We start from the raw sequence: 7982 nt of genomic DNA on the forward strand, positions 1-7982 counted from the left end.
CAGAGGGCGTTCTGACGCGTAATTTAACACGTAAAATGCAGCCAAACCTTGGAGCAAATTAGTTAAAATCTCCCAGAATCTAGAGCGAACGAGCAAGAGCGCTCATGCGAGACAGAAGAGACTGTGCTCCAAACTGGATAGAGCGCGCACGAGGGAGAGGGAGAGAGCGAGAGACCTTGCGTGTGAGCGTCATGAAGCGCATGTAAGACAGAGTCAGGCACCGAAATCAGGCACCGAAATGTTCGTTCTTATTCGGTCTGGTTACAACCGTTTATGTCGGAACCGGTTCCCTATTGGCACCGCGTTTCGGTACCCAACCCTGTAATAAACCCTTGTATGTTGCAAAAGAATACAATGCCCAGTCTTGAATATGTTCTTTGAACTTTTACTCAGACTATTAGTGAAGTCCTTTACAACTATTCGGCAGCCATGCTATACACCCCATTACTCCCTTTTCGCCTTCCTCCTACGTCATCAGTCACGTCATACACTCACACATAACTAAACATTCTTTTACATCTCCCCCTTTCAATCTGTTGTTTGCCTTATAACAAAACAAATGCTTCATTGTTACTTCAAGCATACATGTAACATTTAGGCAAAACATTTCCTTCCATATGTAGAACATACAGTCTCAAATGAACCCGTGTTTACTGTAAACTTTTTCTCTTAACATTTTTCAAAGTACCTATGCTATGTGTTTCTGTCTCTTATCTTTCTTTCCTCATTTATAGGTCCAGGACTTGTGGTGGTCTGCTAATCCTGCCAGACCTGGTTCTTATCAGTCCGTCAGGAGATGGATTTGTTCCATATTGTTCTGGAACATTTGGTGTTTTGACAGCACTCAGTGATGTTTGTAGTGCGGTCTCATGCTATGGGGTGTTTACAGATGTTGTTATTGGTGCTTTCCCCACTGGCACTTCCTGTAGGTGGCGTCTGTTTCGGCGCAACATAATACTTTATACTGTAATACTGTAAACTTGTTCTCTTAACATTTCACAAAGTACCTATGCTATGTGTTTCTGTCTCTTATCTTTCTTTCCTCATTTATAGGTCCAGGACTTGTGGTGGTCTGCTAATCCTGCCAGACCTGGTTCTTATCAGTCCGTCAGGAGATGGATTTGTCCCATATTGTTCTGGAACATTTGGTGTTTTGACAGCACTCAGTGATGTTTGTAGTGCGATCTCATGCTGTGGGGTGTTTACAGATGTTGTTATTGGTGCTTTCCCCACTGGCACTTCCTGTAGGTGGCGTCTGTTTCGGCGCAACATACCCCCTTGCTCTGTCTCCAACAGATAAGATCGTGGTGTGACACTCCCCTTCATCACAGTTGCCTTTGTCAGCCAGGATTTTTAAGTGTCCACTTTGGTGAGGACCTGATTCTCTGGATATAGGAGAGGTAGGGTTTTCACACCATGACGCTGGTTGTAGTAGTACTCTTGTTCCTTTTTCTTAGCTGCATCATTTCTCTCGATGACTTTTGTGTTTGGCCATTTAGGTAACAGATTACTGTCAAGGGTGGGTAAGGTCGTCCGAAATTAGTGGTTCTCTGGGCTGAGCTCTTCTCATTTCTTTGCAGGACTGGCACGACGAGACTTTAAGCTTAATTTGGGACGATATACCGGGCCACCACACTGATGTGTTTGCTCTTTCACGGCATTTGCTCAGACCCTGGTGCCCATCGTGTATGCGATCTATGATCTCTGCACTCAGTTGTCCAGGTATGATCATTCTGTTGCCCCTGGTGATGATTCCCTCTAGAGTTGAAAGTTCATTTCTCACAGGGAAAAAGTCCCTGGCCATTGGATGCACCCTGGCTATGTATTCAGGCCAACCTAACTGAATATATGCGATTACATTTTGCAGGCTTTCATCTTCGGCAGTGCTAGACCTGATGATGTTCATCTGTTGCTTTGAAGCTGGCATGCTGTCAATAATGGACGCCACATAGCACTCCACATCTGAGTGGGTGTCACTACAGTCCTGCAAATCATCTGAGGGGCTCCTGGACAGAGAATCGGCCACTATGAGAGTTTTCCCGGGTGCATATTCTGCAGTAGGGTTGAATCTCATCAATCTCATCAGCAGCCTCTGGCAACGAAGTGGAACCCTGTCCAGGTCTTTGGCATTTATTAGTGGCACCAATGGCTTGTGGTCACTGATCAGCTTGAACTCATTTAGACCATCTAAGTATTTTTCAAATCTTTCGCACGACCAGACAGCTGCCAGACACTCTTTTTCTATTTGAGCGTATCTGGTTTCAGCCTCGCTCAGTCGTCTGGAGCAATAAGCCACTGGTTTCCAGTCCTTGTCATATTGCTGCATCAGTACACCACCGATTCCATAGCTGCTTGCATCTGCTGAAACCTTGGTCGGTTTTCTCGCATCATAAAATGCTAAGGTAGGTCAGGACATGAGGAGTCCTTTAATCTCCTGCAAAGCTGCTTGTTGGGCTGGACCCCATATCCATGTTGATTTGACTTTCAGCAAATCGTAGAGCGGCCGTCCCACATCTGCTAGGTTGGGGATGTACTTTCCCAGGTAATTGATCATCCCGAGAACTCTTTTTAACCCCTGGGCGTTATCAGGTGGAGGCAGTTTGTTAATAGCCGATACCTTGGCATGGTCCGGCCGTACCCGTACCACTGATTTCATGGCCCAGGAAGTGTAGCTTCTCTTGCCTCATCCTACATTTCTCCGTGTTTAACCTCAGGCGTGCTGATTGTAGTCGTTCCATCACCAACTGTAGTCGTTGGTCATGCTCCGCCACGTCCCTTCCGTGGATGATAATGTCATCCATGTAAACGTCCACTCTCTCCAGGCCTTCTAGAGTTTCCATCATTTTCCTTTGGAAAATTTCAGGAGCGCTGGAAATTCCAAAGGGAAGACGTTTGAAACAGTACCTGGCGAATGGAGTTATGAAGGTTGTCAGTCTCTGACTATCTTTATCCAGTGGTATTTGACAGAACCCTGCACCTGCATCCAGTGTGGAGAATACCCTTGCGCCATTCAGTTTAGCCGTGATCTCCTCTGCTGTAGGTAAAACAAACCTTTCCCTTTTGACAGCTTTATTTAGCTTCCTGAGGTCGACAATTATACGCACCTGTCCAGACTTTTTAGGAGCTGGCACTATTGGTGCACACCACTCTGTGGGCTCCGTTACTTTCTCTATGATGCCCTCGGCTTTCATCCTGTTCAGTTCCTCCTTCACAGGTGTCATGAGGGGGATTGGGATCCTGCGCGCAGCATATACTGCATAAGGCTGTGCATTTTCTTGTAACGCAATCTTCACTGGCTGTGTTTTTAGTAAGCCAACCTCAATTACAGCACTGTGCACCTCCAGGATTCTCTTCACCAGCCCCATCTGCTCAGCTACTGTTCGACTAACTAGGTTTCTAGGGGTCTCTCCTCTGATAACATACACTTTGAATGAGTACCGGTTATTTTTTAACTCTTTATGTGCTGTAAACTGACCGATACAGTCTAGACGGCCACCTGGGCTATTCAGTACAGTCTTAGCAGTGAGCAGTATTTTCTTAGGCTTGAGCATTCTAAATGCTTTTTCAGTCATAATGCACACATCAGCACCGGTATCTATTTTAAAGCTAACTGGTGTACTGCCAATTTCTAATTGTACAGTCCATTCATTGCATGAAGTTGTGCTATTAACTGAACCCAGAAAGTGGTAATTATACTCTTCACAGTCTCTTACTTCACTCACCACTTTGCTCTTGCACATCTTTTCCCAGTGTTTGCATTTTCCTAGCTTCTCCTTGCGCGCTAACTTGGGCTTTCACCTCCTCCAATTGGCGGTTTTCTTGCACCGTCATCTCTAGTGTGAGATTTGAAATTAGCTGCAACTTGCGCGACAGCTCCTTGTCCTGAATTCCAACCACGATTCGGTCTCTAATGTGTTCGTAACGAGCAGCCCCAATCTCGTAATGCTCTGACAGTTCATAAAGGGAGCGGATAAAAGATTCCACTCTCTCTCCAGGACGTTGAACGTGCTGATAGAAGCATGCTCTTTCGTGTATTACGTTGCGCTTTGGTATGAAATACGAATCAAACTTGCAGAGAACTAATTCGTAATCCTCGTCATCTCCCTCCTCTTCGAAGGTGAATGAGCTGAAAACCCTGCCGTCCTCTTTATCCAGTTTCGTCGACGTTCTGTAACGCGTAACCTGCTTTTTCCAGTCAGTCCATTCCGCTGGTCTCTCGAAGCAAAAGCTTTCAGGTGGGTTAAACTTCGCCATCCCGACAATCGGCACTCTGACACCATGTTATAAACCCTTGTATGTTGCAAAAGAATACAATGTCCAGTCTTGAATATGTTCTTTGAACTTTTACTCAGACTATTAGTGAACTCCTTTACAACTATTCGGCAGCCATGCTATTCACCCCCTTACTCCCTTTTTGCCTTCCTCCTACGTCATCAGTCACGTCAAACACTCAGACATAACTAATCATTCTATTACAAACCCTACATGTAGCCTTGTATTACGGGTTGTGAATTAAGATATCCTACAAGCCAGTTCTAATGCAGCGCTTGTTACTGGATAAGTTGTTGATTTTGGCTCGAAACGTGCTTGTATCTAGTTTGCGAAGTAGCATCGCTAGCTAAAGGCTACCGCTAGCTATTACTGGATTTTAAAGATTTTTTTTTAAGCACCCGTGTCATGTCATTCTTACCTTGATCTTGGTGTTTACGTTTTTAAAGCCATCTCCACCATCATTTCCCCCCAAGAGTATGCTACAAAAGCAATCACTGTGAAACATGTACGTGTGTGTCTGAGGTGAATTTCTACATCATAACCACGTGACTCCAGCGCAGCAATACTTTGATGGTCGGTCAGAACAAGGCCGAGTGCCGTAACTTCAGGGCAGCGCACCCGTAACTTCATTCGAGTGTTCAGTAGCAGCGAGAAACGAAGGCATAAAGCCGTAACTGACATTACGGGCTTCTACCACAGTATACCCTTGGCTTTTTGAAGTTATGCCAAAAACATCATCTTATTTCCCCCCCAAAAAAATCGAATTGAAACTTGATGTTTGTCTATGTGATAAAACTTATGTTTATTGTCCTAAAAATGACAATAACTAATTTTCGCCAAAAATCGAAGTTACGTTCTTTTACCTTAGTGCGGCAGCACTTCAATAGCGATCTATAGCCATTACTACCAGAACATTTGAACAGACACCACCTACATAGTGCACAAAGAACATCTGAACAAAGCAACCCAAGAATGAAATGGTTCCATCTTGGAACCAATACCTGCTAATTATCTTTGGCAATGTAGTGGTGCTGAATAGTACATCACTCACAACAATATTTATAATGAAATAATATGTAGGCTTCTGAAGGCTCTTAGTCATTACAAACGGAGTAAAAAATACAGCATTTCCCACCAATGTAAACATAAAAACACTTTATACTTTTTTATTTAACTTTAATACTGTACTAGAGAATATGCCTTTGTAAATTTGATTGTTTGTGCATTTTATTGCACAAACTTCTTATGCTTGCATCATGAATATTATTGTTCAGTGAAATTTTATTATTAAAATTTATTTCAAAATAATAATTTATTAATATTATTTTTGAAATATTATTGTTCAATAAACATAAAACAGAAGTGCTGATAGAAAGCCACAGTAATGAGGCTGTAATCCACAGTAATTCAGGAAAGCCGACAATGACAAAACGTACTCGGTTACATATGTAACCTCGGTTATCTCTAGAAGAGGGAACGAGTATTGCGTAAGTTGCTTACGCTGCGGTTAAAGTCATCTTTTCTCAAGATATGAAGCCAAAAATTATCCTTAATTTTGTATTTATTGTCAATGCAGTGCAGCAGCTAGCAGACTTAGAGCAGGCTAACTAGCGTGCTCATTGGCTGCCCTGCGGCTACTGCAGCAGCCTACCACTGAGGCTCGCGCCCTCTACGCGTCATAGCACGCCAGAATGGGCGTGGCTTAGCGTATAAAAGTACGGCTCGGAGGCTGCTTCCCTGGTTTTCATCGACTGAAGCGAAAGTCTCTCGTGGCGCAGGCACGGCAGGTTACGCAATACTCGTTCCCTCTTCTAGAGAGAACCGAGGTTACGTACGTTACGGAGTATGTTCTCTTACGAGAGGTTCTCTCGTATTGCATAAGTTGCTTACGCTACGGGAACCCCTTGTCAACGCCGTGCGCGCCAAGCATCCACTTCATGAATCCCGGGGAACATAGATAAGTTGGAATCATGCGGCCAGCAACGCGGGACGGCACGTATACATAAGCACCCATAGGGAATACAGAGCGCCGTTGCCGTTCTACATAAAGCATCTCATCCCATATAGTGCAGCTCAACCAGGAGAGCTAAAGTCACGTGAGAGTAGTCTGTGCACGATCAGATCTGGGCAGAACATACATCCCACTCATACTGACAGAAGTCTAGCCTGCAAGGCGGGAACTTCCAGGTTATAAAACCTAACAAATGTGGACAGGGAGGCCCAGCCCGCCGCCTCACAAATGTCATGAATGGAAATCCCGCTGGACCAAGCCCACGACAAGGCCACGCCTCTAATGGAATGAGCCCTGACGCCCAAAGGGCATTGCAGACATTAGACCTTGGTGCGCCCACCAAACGAAACAAAGAGCTGCTCTGAATGCCTGAAAGGGGCGTAGCGCATAATGTAAACCTTCAGCGCCCTGACAGTGCAGAGGAGATTAACATCGCTCTTACTATCGGATGCTGACAGAGCCGATAGAGAAATGACCTGCGCTCTGAAGTGAGTGCCCATCACCATAGGGACATAGCCATGCCTTGGTTTGAGGATGACTTTAGAGTCATTTGGTCCAAACTCAAGACACGCAGCGCTAACGGATAGCGTGTGTAAATCCCCCACACATTTAACTGATGACAGAGCTGTCAGAAACACAGTTTTGAGCGAGAGGTACTTTAGATCCACGGAATCTAGCGGTTCAAAGGGGCATGCTTTCAGGGCCTCTAGGACCAGAGAAAGATCCCACATAGGAACCGACGGGGTCGCAGGGGGATTCATCCTCCTGGCTCCTCTAAGGAAGCGGATAACAAGCTCGTTCCTTCCTATTGACTGGCCGCACGTCGACTCAGCGAATGCTACAACGGCCGCCACATATACTTTAAGCGTAGAGGGGGACCGGCCCTTATCCAACAGCTCGTGAAGGAAGCCAAGCAACCACGAGACCCCACACGTTCGTGGGTCGAGATTTCTGTCGGCATACCATTTGGAGAACACAGACCATTTAGATGCGTAGAGCCGTCTCTTAGAGGGAGCTCTAGACTGCGTAATCGTGTTCATAACCCCCTCTGGCAGGACAACGGTATCCATTGATTAACCATACGTGCAGAGACCAGCGCTCTGGATGGGGATGCCAGATTGAGCCGCGGGCTTGAGAGAGGAGGTCTCTCCTCACCGGAATCGGCCAAGGGGCTGTGGGTGACAGCCGCGTCAGATCCGGGAACCAGATTTGGTTCTCCCATCGCGTGGCTATGAGGAGCACCAAGTGGTGCGTTTCCCTGATTCTCTTGATCACCTGTGGCAACGGTGAGACCGGAGGGAAAGCATAGAGAGGGGGGCTAGGCAAGATTTGGGCCAGCGCGTCCTCGTTCTTCGAAAAGAACATTGGGCAGTGAGCGTTGTCCTTTGACGCAAAAAGGTCGACTTCCGCTTTACCGAAAAGGCGCCATAGCAACTGGACTGTCTGGGGGTGCAGGGACCATTCCCCTGGGGGAATGTTGTCCCTGGACAGTCTGTCTGGGCCGCCGTTCAGACATGTTGTCCGAGCAGACTAGAACGTGGTGGTCTCGTATGAACGGGAGGAAGCGCTGGAGCGCGTTCTCGGCCGCTATCATCTCCAGACAGTTTATATGAAGGCGTTTCTCTCGGTCTGACCACAGACCCTCGAAGAGAGCACCCCAACCTAAGTTGGAGGCGTCCGTCGAGATGACCTTCCGGTA

The 7982-nt window shown here is 46.2% G+C and overlaps 1 pseudogene; it reads right to left on the reverse strand.

The window, feature by feature from the left end:
* Positions 1-7505, reverse strand: part of LOC143715713 (olfactory receptor 1f45-like) — a 75455-nt pseudogene extending 67950 nt beyond the window's left edge.
* Positions 7506-7982: the final 477 nt, after the last annotated feature.

This window comes from Siphateles boraxobius, unplaced genomic scaffold, assembly GCF_051911475.1.
Source record: "Siphateles boraxobius isolate OS27281-9 unplaced genomic scaffold, OSU_SipBor_1 6, whole genome shotgun sequence".
Taxonomy (NCBI): Eukaryota; Metazoa; Chordata; class Actinopteri; order Cypriniformes; family Leuciscidae; genus Siphateles; species Siphateles boraxobius.